This window comes from Chinchilla lanigera, unplaced genomic scaffold (assembly GCF_000276665.1).
Source record: "Chinchilla lanigera isolate Chin_1 unplaced genomic scaffold, ChiLan1.0 scaffold00009, whole genome shotgun sequence".
NCBI lineage: Eukaryota > Metazoa > Chordata > Mammalia > Rodentia > Chinchillidae > Chinchilla > Chinchilla lanigera.
The window spans coordinates 23,593,274-23,605,217 of record NW_004955410.1 but is presented as its reverse complement, the minus strand read 5'-3'; the positions used below and the strand labels follow the sequence as shown (position 1 = coordinate 23,605,217).

Sequence of the window (11,944 nt, the reverse complement as noted above, 5' to 3'; positions counted from 1 at the left end):
GTGCTGTATAAAAACCGAGACTTTAATCCCACTTGTTGCGTTCCCCGCCCTACTTTTTTTTTTCTCCCACTTTCGAGCTTCTTTACAGCAGCATCTCTCCCAGATCAGTCGCTAAAAATCTTTAATTTTGCCTATTTTGATCTGAAAATTGAATCTTATTTATTATGCATCCTGTTTGTTGTCCTTGAAGAACCCCAGCATTCATTTAAAGGGGTCCAGAATGACTTCTTAAACACATTTCTCTCTTTGCTGCAATTAAACAAAGTGGAGCTGTGATTAGTCCTCCACAGGGGGGAAAGAAAAAGACACCCTTGAATCAAAATGCGGGGACCTGGCTGGGCATTATTGCTTCACAATGCAGGAGTTTATTGCTGAAACCTGCTTATCCGCCAGCTCTACACTCCATGGGAACTTCAGTCAGGTGGAAAGTTATTCTCTTCTCTGCAGCTTGAAGTGTCGTAAGACCCCCTAAAGCCCCTAAAGCTCTTCCTAGTAACTGAGACATTTAGGATAATCTTTACGGGAGTTTTGCATGAGCTTCTGCTTTTTGTTGCACTTAGAAGGAGAGTTAATGATGAGCTTTCACTGGCTTCTCCTTTTTTTTTTTTTTTTTTTTTTTAATCTCAGCCAAAAACCGCCTGTTTAAGTTAAGTACCACCTCCCTCCAGCCCTTGGGAAACCACTCAAGAGGGCTTTGCTTGGCTCTGTGTTCATGACACATAATGAAAACAATTTTACGCTGTGGAGGGAAGTATTGGGCAATTACTGATGTAACAGCCACCTGCAGTAGCGAGCCCTGGCTGCAGCACTGCTCGGTTCATGAATATTTTATGGTGTGATGTTATTTTGAATGGCTGGGGCAGGTGAAGGGGGCCGAGGGTGTAATAAGTAGCTCTGCTGGAGGCTGTGTAGCTGCGCTGTTTCCCCGCGGAGCCCACAGTGTAACACCAAGAAGCATCCTGACCCCCGCCTGCACGGAGGCGAGGGCAGCTGGGGCTGAGGCAAGGAGCTATGACAAGTCACGGTGGGCACCCTTTACAAACTCTTGTCTGCCGATTTTACACCCGATGTCCAGCTTGAAAAGCCACAGCATCAATCTTGTCTGATTTAATTTGATAAATTAAGTGTGGATAAGGATTAAATGAGAATTTTGTAATGGAGAAAACTTGTCCTTACTCTTTAATCCAGTTACGATAGTATGGGAGAAACCCTATAAAATATAAAGTGATGACTAGAAAAGCAAAGCTAAGGACAGAAAGAGAGAGACTTTTTGCTTTAGAAACCTTACTGGAGAAGTTGAATGAAAATACTTTCTGGTGTTTGCATGTGAAGTACATATAACCCATACACACACATCTCTATCACCATGTGTGTTTATTTTAAGGAAGGTCTAGAAATACAGAAGGGAAATAGGAATTGCAACATGTTTTACATAATAAAATATGGCTACTCAGAATTGTTCATTAATAGGTGGGATATTTTGTATAACATTTCATTTTTCAAATGTTATTTTCCTGAAACTGTCAGGATTTAAACTGAGTCTCATAGCGTAAGAATACACTTCTAGCATTTCCGACTTTGCGATTCTTCCTTAATGGCATAAAGTATCAGGCTCAAAAATCATATTGTATATGACCAAGTGTAAACAGTATAAAATGATCTTACATGACAGCTCTATTTCTATAGACTAGAGGGTGTGGAGAGTGATGGAAATTTTAAAAAGACCATATAAGACTATTAAAATTCCTTTTTTTAAAAGGCCTGTGTCATTTCACAATGGTAGAGTATGTTTTCAAGGAAGTGTCTAAGAAGGGTATACATTAGACTTCAGGCTGAATAGCTTGATGTAGAGAACATGGTTAGAAAAAGGTACAAAAGATTTACAGAATCCTTGGACACAAATTGGCAAAGAACAGAAATTCTGAACAGAATCACAGAGGGAACATGTAGCTGACTCGACATTCCAGAAATAATGTGGGGCAACAGAAGAATTGCTGGAGTGACAATTTGAAGATTATAAAAGATACTCTTTAAATTTTTCTAAGTGCTAGCTTTATAGGTATGCTCATAACATTTCATAACATTAATTTAGAGCTTGTACCAGAATGAAATAATGTGGTGATATGTTAAAATTTCCATTTTAATGTTCACTTTGTAGAATATTAAAGTGCCCCTGCCTTCAGGAACTGACAATCCCATTTACACTTCAAAAATTAGAAAATTAGGATGACAAAGATGATAAGTGTTTATACAATTTGGGCATATGTTACTTTATCAATGGCAGTACATTACCTAAATTCTAATTTTGTTTAGTATTGAAATTAGTATCTCTTGGGTCCCATTGGAAGGATTGTCTCAAACTGCTTAAATATACTGCCCTTTGTCTATAAGTAAAGTCTGATGTCAGTATTTTTAAAATATTGGTGATTTTCATCGACAAAGAAGAAATGATGACTTTGGATGATCTCGATAAATCACGTCACTGTGACTTACCCACCCTCCACAAACAGGATGAATTCAAGAGAAATGCCATAAAATACCCAATAGTGTTAATGTAGCAATATTAATAAAAATTGACATATATTCAAGAAACTCCAAAATATTTAATTTTATCTCACTATGTATATATTTTCTATTTCATAATATATGTTAAAGGTGCTCTGATTAGCAATTTTATAAAGATCAAATTATTAACATGCAATAGATTTCAGATTCTTATAATTAGATTTTTAGCTTAAGAGATGTTAAACTCTGTATGTAAACGACATTATTTAAAAGCCTGTCTTCTAAAAGAAAATTGCTGTTTGACAATCCTATAGAATACTCAAGAAAGGTAATTATACGGCTCTGGTTGTTAAAGATGCAGGTGTTGACTAAAGTCACTGCTTCCAGTTTTGCAGAAAACTCCAACAAGGAAGAGAAAGATGGCATGGCAGGACTCCACTCATCCTGAGAATATCAGTTTGCATGCTCTCCTTATCTTCACAAAAGGAATACAGTAACGATCAGAAGAAAGAAATCCCAGCCAACCCACCAATGCGAAGGAACAGTGAGAAAAGAAAATAGCTATCTGTAAGATGCGTAGGGGCACTGCTATGTCCAAGTCAGATATGGATAAAACATCAACAAAAAACTGGGACTATTGTCCTTTTAAATCAAATGCTTATGACTGTTTTTTTTTTAAACTTATTTACTCAAGTATGAGTAACACTCTTTAAAGCAGATTTAATTTGGGGAATTACAAATTGCATGAAAATGCTAATGGAATTATTTAATTCGACTATAATGTTTTGTAATATTAAGAAATATTGGGCCTAGGGAAGACATAATTGCCTTTACTTATGAGTAAACTATTTTTCATGGACTGTCATGTTTCTGACCCAGAATGAATGTGCATGCACACACACACACACACACACACACACACACACATTTGAAGAGATTGGCACTATTGGAATGGATGTCTTATGGTATATTGCGTCCCTTAGCTCGACAATAAACACAGCGTTTTTTTCTGCACTTGAACTACATAAAGTTCTGGCAGATGTTTGTCATCATGCTTGCACAGTCAATGGGGAACAGAAGTTTACCAGATCACGGATCAATAAAACTAAACTTGCACAAAGTCAAGGGGCACACAGATTTTAGTTGCCTGGACACTTCATTCTCCTCTTTGCCTTTCCCAGGGATTTTAAAACAGATGTTCAGAGTTGTGAAAGAACTGGAAAAAAATGCTGGGTACCATCATAGTATTTTTTTAAGTCCTTAAACTTCCTATGTTTTTAAGAGAAATTTAATCAAAAGGCAAGTGAGGGGCTGGGAATTTAGCTCAGCCGCAAAAGCGCCTGCCTGGCAAGTGCAAGGTTGTGAGTTCAATTCCTGGTACTGGAAGAAAAGACAAAAATAAATAAATAAATAAATAAAAAATAAAAATAAAAAAGCAAGCATCTCACACCATTTTTTTCCCTACTCCAGCTCAAAGGGTACCCAAAGAATGACTTTCCTGTCTTTTGTTTGCTAAAGATCCCATTCTCTTCCCTATCAGAATATTTGTCCTCCCAAATAGTTTCAGTCCCAGCCCTGCTATTCACCTTCAAGGTCACCAGTCACTGTATCTCTTCAGGGTTCACTCATTACCCCTTCGTTGAGTGGATTCACCTTTCTCATGTACAGGCATGGACTCCAATGCAAATGGTGCCCTCTACAAGGAGTATCTCTGACCTGAATACAAGAGCTCAGCTTCTCAGCGGCAAAGGGTAGGCTTCTGTAGTGTTCTTCCAGTACCTAATGCTCATTAAAACAAGCTCACCACCTTCAAACTACTTTCTCTCTCTTTCCATTTGTATAGCAGCCTTGTCTCGCCAAGCATTTTTCACCATTTAGAGCTCCTTAATTCTCACTGGAGCCTTGGAAGGACAGCAGAGAAGTATTTAATCCTAATTTGGGGAATCAGAACTCCCCATACCTAAATTTGAATTCTGTTCTCTGCACTCCCAATTCAGGGTGTTTGCTTCTGCCTTTGATGCCTGTCTTCACAAAGCTGAGACATCCGAATTTGACTTACAGAAGCAAGAAGTGGTTGTGTGTGGGTACTGAAGCACAGTTTGGGACACTGCTTCTATTTTGGCTGGGGCAGGGAAGCTGAGGCAACACAAACAATATAGTAGCTGCTTCTTTATTGCCTTAAATCAGCACTGGGCAGCACCAGGTGGGCGTGTTGCAGGACACCATTGTGATTGACGGGCTGACTGATTCAAAGTCCTTTTGAAACAAGTAAGTCTTAGAGCTCCCCAATTGCCTTTAGTGGCACCTATTTCTGAAGAAAAAAATTGTTGGGGAGTGTAGACATAATGGTGGGAGCTTGAGACACTGGTAGTTTACCTCCTCATGAACAGACATACCATCTGAGAAACCTGATGGACAGGAAATGTGAAGTTTTTTCTGCTGCATTTCACACAGTTTCTTCTGTTGCATTTCACATCAGCTACTGATGAAAACACTGGTTATAATTTTTCCTTTGAAGTCCAACTTCCCCAAAACAAGACTTCAGGAACTAGCATGTAGGTGTCATGGAGTTTTATTAACCTGTATAAAGCAGTTAACCCCCGGAATCCACTTTAAATGTTTTTAAAATGGAGCAGCTGCATCATTTCATGTAAACAGCATCCTTAGATGACCCTACACCAAAATTCTAGAACATTCCATAGTTTTCTGTGGAATATAAATTCTACTTCTCTGGCCATATCCCACCCCACCTTTCTACTTCTTTAATACACATTAGCCGCATAGATACTCCTCTCCTGTAACTTGCGGAATTGCCCCTGCTTTAGGGTCCTGGTACTTAGTGTCTCATTACAGAGTAACGGTCTTCTCTAGGTGATCAGCTGGCATCGTCTTTTTCTTCTGCTGTCAAAGAAAATCACTCCTCAGAGAGAGGATCATTTACATATGTCCCTCAGTTTTCACAGAATTTTATTTCTTTTCTTTCCTTTTTTGGTAGCAATCATGATTACCTAAAACATGGTGTTTAACTCTTTTCAATGCCCCCTCCCCCTCCAGAAGATCTTATCTGCCTTTTCGACTACTGATTTTTAATGTTTACAGCAGTTTTGGTACATACCAGGTGCTTAAAAATATTTGATGGTTTATGTTAGTGAATTATAGCTTGTGTAAAGAATTAACACTTAGTATTGTATTATCTTGCATCTACTTAGTGCTTCACCATTCATAAAGTGAGTGCATTCATCTTCCCGATCTCATTCATCTTCCTGATAATCCTGTGGGGTGGATCAAGGGCATGTATTATACCCCATGAGACCTGGGGTTCCAAGAAGTTAATGAACTGCCTTTGGTGTGGGAAAGCTAAGATTTCATTAAAAGGTCCCTGATGATTTTATTCTTCCTACCACTTTAGTAGGAAAGATTGACCTAGAAAGAAAAGAACAATGGAGTCAATTTTATCTTCTTTTGTAAACCAAATGCAAAATCCTCTATAATTCTCACTAAAAAAAAATACAACAAAACTTTATAGATAGTTATACGGATTCATACTTGACTCTGAAATCTAAGCCTAACAGACGTCACAGATACGTTTTTTTCTAAGAAAGAGCTAAATTTATATTTGCTGAGTATATGTTAACTGTATATATATTGTTAGGATTTAATTGAAAAATATAATTTAAGAGTCTAAGGTAGAGTTTCAAGAGGAGTTAACATTGCTATAGTTTAGTAAACCATACTGTACTAGTTAATCTCACAATGGCAACTATTTGTGGGATATCAGTTATACAATTACTTAATTTCTGGTGTTATAAAGCAATGGAATATTTAAAGATTGAAATTTAAGTTCTAAAGTTTTTTTGGTATAGATTGCTTTGTTATAATAAATAATGATATGGACTCTGATAGCTGGAAGGGATTTCTGTGCTGAAAAGTTGGTGTAACACACCCAAAGTAAATACCAGGTTGATTGTGAGAAGCAAATCTCTAACTCAGGTATTTCTCCCCCATCCCAGTATTTTTTCAGTTCATCAATACCTGAATGAAAGGAGTTTGAATTGAGTTACTATTCCAAAATAATAAAGCATGTTTCATTGATATAAATGTAACCACTCATTTCCTTTTAAAAAGTGATGGATCAATTTTTAATGATGAGCAAATATGTCTACCTGTGCTTAGCAAAATTGTGCTGGATAAAAGTATGTGATTCCTAATTTTTGATGAAAAAGTAGAGAGAAGTTTTTGTTCTTTTCCTCCAAGAGAAAAATTAACAACTTTTCTGAATTCTCTTGAAATAAGATGTATTTCAAAATAATGAGGTATTTTAGATGCTAAATCAATACAGTATTTGAATGACATAATGATTAAAAATGGCATTGTAAATAAGAAGGAAACATGAAGTACTCTTGAAATGGTTAGGAATGGGTGGGATCTGATACTACTGTGATCATCCTTGAATACTGCAGGAATATATAAAGCATAGCTAAGCCTATGTAAAGCCAAAAAAATTTTATTTTTCAGTTCCACATTAGATGCATAATGCCTCCTGATCTGATTTTTAAAAGATTTTTTTAAAGGCATATGCTATATCTCAAAATGTTATATTTTATTTGGTGATGGTGGATAGTTTTATGTACTGAGAATGGGAACATCCTTGTGATTCAGGGAAAGCAATGAAGGAAGATTTTTGTTGTTGCTATAAATGACTTCAGACTTCTGACTAAGCAGGTTAGATGATAACTTGGATACAAAGTAGAGATCCATAAGAAAGAATTATGCGAAGACTCTTAGAGCTGGGTTCATAGTCTTATTTCACTTTACCAGCCAAGGTGAATGTAAAGAATTATCAAGGGAACCTCAGTTATAATTAAGGAAAGGCAAATCTTTAATTATGTAAGGAAACAGCATTTTTTGGTGGAATTATGTAATGTCTTTCTATTTAATGAAGTACTTTTGTTTATAGGTAGCATATAGAATATTTTTACTCCAAGTAATTTACCAACACAACCACAAATTCCTTCATTTTTGTTAATAAAACCAAAAATTCACTGGCAAGCGCAAGGTCGTGAGTTCAGTTCCCGGTACCAGAGAAAAACCAAAAAAAAAAAAAAAAAATTCAGGAGAAATAGAATATACACTCAAGGACATTTAAGATGCCTGCAAACAGATTCTTCTAGACCCATGTGGTGAGACAAATCAGCCAGTTGGTCAGGGAGGCAGAGTTTATTGTGTTTTCTCCATGGTTGAAGTTTGGGCAGTAGAAGGTAAAAAACAGTCATTCCTGACAAGAAGTTTGCATTTAAATTTTAGATAAACTAAAGGGCTACCTCTGATGTGGCTTTGGGCAGATCATTTAACTTTTCTTTTCTTTTTTGCTTTTTAAATTTTTTTTTTTATTTTACAGATAAAAGAGCCAAAACATATGAATAGCCACACAGACATAAATAAAACAACATAGAAATGATAAAAGCAATACAGAATTTCAGATAAGGTGATAGGAAATTAACAATGGTTGTTGTATTACATATTAATATCTTCAAATTGGTTACTCAGACAAACAAATATAGGCCTGTAAGATTGATCAAACAATTAAACATTAACTATGCATTTCAATAACACAATAGAAATTAGTAGTACAATTATCTTAGCTATCCTGTGCATATATATTCATATTTTCCTCTTTATTCTTTCTTTTCTCTTTTCCCTCATCCCAGTCCATTTAACTTTTCAATCTTTGTTTTTTGCAAGAAATAAATAAGATTTTTTCTGCTTAAGAGAAATACTTAAGAGCACCAGATTTGAATTCAAACAAAACTACAAAAATCCTAATGCAATCTTAATAAAATGGAGTATTGCAGTATTTTAAAAGAACAAATATATACTAAGTTGGGTTTATCTCAGGAATGCAGTGTTGACTTAACATTCAAATATCAATGTAATTCATCATATTATCATAAAAAATTAAGAAAATCACATTATTGTCAAAACTGAAAAATTAAAACCTATTCATGATAAAAACACTTATGAAAATAACAATGTAAGAATAAGAAAACTTTCTTGATCTTAATCGTATTATTATATCAGTTACTTTTCTCATTGCTGAGACAAAATACCCAATATCCAAAGATAAAAGAGAAAAGGTTTACTGCAGCTCACAGTCTGTAGAGGTTTCAGTTCATAGTCGGCTGGCTCCAAGGCAGGGTGGCATGGCAGAGGGCCATCGCAGCAGAGAAACAACTCGTGGTGGGCAGAGGACAGCAAGGCAGCAAGCAATGAAGTAGGGAAGCAACAGCAGGTCGCCTGCCTTCTTTCTGTCCCTTTGTATCCATCCAGGCTACTTGCCCTTTAAGTGGTACTACACATACCCTGTGTGGGCCTTCCCATTACCCACACCCAAAACTATGCCAAACTAATCAGTGAACTAATTTAGTAGTCACACACCTTTACTCCCAGCATCACACACCCTAGATCTAGCCACCTCTGAAATGTCCCTTCTATGTAGCATGAGTCTTTGGGGGAACATCTACATACAAGGCATAACAAGCACTACCTACAAAAAGAAGAAACCCAACAGCAGCATCATAATAAATGAGAATATCCTGTATTTAGGATAAAGCACACTATTTGGCTCTTTTTGCCCCTGTATTTAGGATAAAACACATGACTTTGTTACTTTCACTACCATCACATTAAATTAAATACTGCTTAAGTACAGCTGACAGGCAGGGCTCAGCTGGGACTCCCACCCTACACTTACTATGCTGGCTGGATTTATTTACTGAATAGGGATCTCAGAGTAGTTTCATTTATTTATTTATTTTCTGTAGTCTTTGGGGATTCAAGAGGGTAAACCTGCTTCTGCTCTTAATGCTAACACTCAGAACTGGTCTAACTTCAGCTTTGGCATGTTTTGTTGGTCAAGCAAGTTATAAAAGTGAAGGGAAGAAAGATAGAGAGAGGTGAGAAACTCCAGTTTTAGTTTGTGGTAATCTTTAATTGTTCTAACTGTAGAAAGGAAGGAATACCTCTCTTATTTGTCAAATCTGACATTTTTATCTCTATACAATCCCAAAGAAGCTACATATAATCTAATGGGATTAAGGAAAGAATTTAACAACACCGCCACTGCAAGAACAATATGCAAAATGTAATTTCATTTATAGAAACAACCATTAAAAACAGAAAATAAAATATCACAAATGACATCTACAAAAGAGTGAAATATTTCAAGTACTTGGTAGCAAACCAAATAAAAGATATATAAAAATTTTATATTACTGTACCACAAAAAATTTTGTTATTGTTGTTATTGTTGCTTTGAAATAGGGTTTCACTGTGTATCCAGGCTGGCTTTCAACTTGGTAAACGTTCCTGGCTGACTTTGAACTGATGATCTTCCTGCCTAAGCCTCTTGAGTGCTAGGATTACAGGTATGCACTACCATGCCTAGTTTGCAACTATAAATATTATTGAGATAAATTAAAGAATATCTAAATAAAGGAGTCATATACCATGTTGATGAATTGGAAGACTGAATAGTATAAAGATACCAATTCTCTTCTTACTGATCTATATTTTAATGCAGCCCTAATCACTACTGCAGCATGTATTGTACATAATTTTTTAAAATGTCATTCTTAAATATGTGCAAAATATTAAAGGGTTAAGAATAGCCTGTGTAATTTTGAAGAATATAACGAGTATATAAACTACCAGACTAATAATGACTACTGGATTGGTATTTTTACAAAGAAAATAAGCCATTGGAAGAAAGTAGAATTCAGAAGCAAACCCAAACATATAGTGACACCTGATGTTTCACAAAGTTGACACTTCAGTACAATGGGGAAAAGATCACAATTTTTTTTAATAAATGGTGCTGGGTCAATTGAATATCCATTTGGAAACAAAAAAACCACTGAACCTTTTATCTCACACTATCCACAAAATTCCATTCTAGTGGAATTTTAGATCTAAATGTGAAAGGTAAAAAAAATTAAAGCTTTTAAAAGAAAACTTAGGAGCATATGTCCTGACCTTAGAATAGGCAAAGATTTTCTAGCAGGGCACAAAGCACCACCAACCATAGAAGTAAAAAAGATAGATTACAGTAAAATTAAGAACTTCTGTTCATCCAAAGACACTATTCTGTGAAGGAGAAGGCAAACCTCAGAGTGGGAGATACTATCAGCATTGCATGTGTCAGACAAATATTTCATACCCAGAATACAAAGCACTTCTATAAAATGACCAAAGCAAACAATCCAAGATAAAAAAATTAGTTAGGCTGAATGGTACTAAATAAAAGTTAAATAAATGACCACTGGAAAACAGAATTGTTACTATAAACAGCAATAATGCTGGGCATATAGCTCAGTGGTGTAGCTTCTGCCTGGCAAGTGTGAGGTCCTGAGTTGAATTCCCCAGAAAGAAAAACAACAACAACAACAAAAACAAAAGCACCAATGAGACACTTGTATGGTTCATGGTCAACCATAATGGCTAACCTTCAGGAAATACAGGCAGTATCAAGTGTAGTAAGGATACAAAGCAATTAAAACTAGCATGCACACTCCTAATGAAAGTGTAAATTGGTATAATCACCCTGAAAAACTATTTGGCAATATCAATGAAGCTGAATATATACATTCCTGTAAAAGCATAAGTAATACTTTGTTCTGTTACCACAACAAATAAGCATATTTATCACATTAGATACAGAAAACAAAGTATTTTGCACCTTGAAATATAGCAATGAAAAACAGGTACACCTGCATAGTTCTAGGCTGCAAAATAAATAAAACCTTGAATATTTTCTTGACTTTTTCTGCCCTGCAAAAAGCAATTTTTTGCTAATGTCTAAAACCTAAGTTGTGAACTTCATAGATATGATAATCACATGAGAAAGCTGCTTTTTGACTACTACAGTGCAGCAAATAGCTTTGGAAATCATGAACATTTTTTTAATCTTCAGATAACTTGCTTTTTATTTTTTGTTTTGTTTTGTTTTTTTCCTGGTGCTTGGAACGGAACCCAGGGTCTTCTCACTAAGCTACATCCCCAGCAACCCCACTTCTGGTACCAAATTCTGTCTTTGTTGCTTTTCTCTCATTGCGGACACAAAATACCCAACACCCAAAGTTAAAGGAGAAAAGATTTACTTAGCTCACAGTTTATAGATGTTTCAGTCCATAATCAGCTGACTCCAAGGCAGGTTTACATGTCAGAGAGGTGATTGTTCATGGTGCAGAAGAGAGCAAAAGCAATGAGGTGGGTGACAAGACTCTTTCTGTCCTTTATATTGTATGTAGACTACCTGCCCTAGGGCCAGTGTAGCACTCTCAGACCTTCAATCCCAGCAGTAAACAATGAACCAATCACAAATTTTAGATTCACCCGCCTCTGAAATTCCACTCTCCCTTCCCCCATGACCAAATGAGGTTTT

At 36.0% G+C, this 11,944-nt stretch overlaps 1 long non-coding RNA gene across 1 annotated transcript; it reads left to right on the top strand.

The window, feature by feature from the left end:
- Positions 1–807: 807 nt before the first annotated feature.
- On the top strand, positions 808–4,257 carry LOC106147770. The gene is made up of 3 exons (XR_001232721.1): positions 808–1,024; positions 2,893–3,072; positions 4,174–4,257. It is a non-coding gene; the product is annotated as an uncharacterized LOC106147770 (long non-coding RNA).
- Positions 4,258–11,944: the final 7,687 nt, after the last annotated feature.